A 1368-nucleotide genomic window follows, 5' to 3' on the forward strand; every position below is an offset into this window, starting at 1 on the left:
TTATATTCTGGTTACACTGCAGCACAACTAGCATCGTCTTGGGACACACCAGTGTGCCACGGCATACCGGTTGCGGAGCACTGTTCTAGAATGCAAAAATATAAACATCACACACTCACATAAATGCTTCTAGTACAACTTCTAAACCATAGTTTCTCAAACTGGGCGCTACCGCCCCACGGTGGGCGTTGAGAGGGGTCCAGGTGGGCGCTGGTGTCTAAGGGGGTGGTGTGTGTGTGTGTGGGGGGGGGGTAGAGAAAAAGGAGGCGTTGGGAGGGAAGCTATGGAGTTGGGGGGTGCTAAGAATTTATAATATTATAGTATGGTATACAAATTATATAATATATGAAATATTAAATAATTCATAGTATATATTAATTAGTGAAATATAGAATATTTATTTATACATAAAGGGGTGGGGCGCTGGGGGTATTATGTTGCCATGAGGGGCCGGTGGCTCCAAAAGTTTGAGAACCTGTGTTCTAAACGCTCTTAAAATTTAATGGTAATATATTATTCTATACGCAGGCATTGTACCGCCAGCTATCTATCTATCTAGCTTTGTGAGTGAATTTGGTAGATGAAAACTGGAAGAAGCCTATCGTATATATATTATATGCATGTATACATATGTATGTGTGTGTGTGTGTGTGATTTGTCCCTCCCTCCACCGCTTGACAACCGGGGCTAGTGTGTTTACGTCCCTATAACTTAGCGGTTCGGCAAAAGAGGCCGATTGAATAAGTACCAAAGTACCAGTCTTATAAAAAGCAATCACTTCGAGGCGGTGCACTAGCATGGTCGCAGTCTAATGACTGAAACAAGTAAAATATAAGATTATACATACACATATATATATATACAATGTGTGTGTGTGTGTGTGTGTGTGTACAACCAGCTAATTGTAGGCGAAATTCCACACCCTTTTGTATGTGTGTGTGTGTATATAAACAAACCGAAAAGACAAACAAATCCTTCACTGAATCTTTCGCTCTCTCATTCTCGGTTTCACTCAAATCCATTGACCATTGTCGATCTCGGTTTGTATCGATCGATTGGTTGGAGCGGAAGGAGAAAGACAGGGCGCGCGCGCGCGTCTGCATGCATGTATGTATCTGTGTGTGTGTGTGTGTATGTGTGTTAGTGTAAGTAAGCAAGAGACAGACTGAAGGAGGGGAAGGCGGAAGATACTGAGAGTATTAGAGAGAGGGGAAGTAGTAAGAGACATAGGTAGGGGAGGAGGTATAGTTTTTGTCCGCCAGTGCGCATGGTCTCAGCGAGGTCTTCCGATGTCTCATCCTTGCACTTCAGTTCAGGTTCAGCTTCTGCGCGTGCGTGGTCACACACACGCTCTTCACCCCCCCCCCC

At 44.1% G+C, this 1368-nt stretch overlaps 1 protein-coding gene across 1 annotated transcript in view; it reads left to right on the forward strand.

Moving 5' to 3' along the window:
- Positions 1–1368, forward strand: part of LOC106879396 (neurogenic protein mastermind) — a 147152-nt gene that overhangs the window by 72452 nt on the left and 73332 nt on the right. The window lies entirely within an intron of this gene.

The sequence above is a fragment of the Octopus bimaculoides genome, chromosome 13 (assembly GCF_001194135.2).
Source record: "Octopus bimaculoides isolate UCB-OBI-ISO-001 chromosome 13, ASM119413v2, whole genome shotgun sequence".
Classification (NCBI taxonomy): Eukaryota; Metazoa; Mollusca; class Cephalopoda; order Octopoda; family Octopodidae; genus Octopus; species Octopus bimaculoides.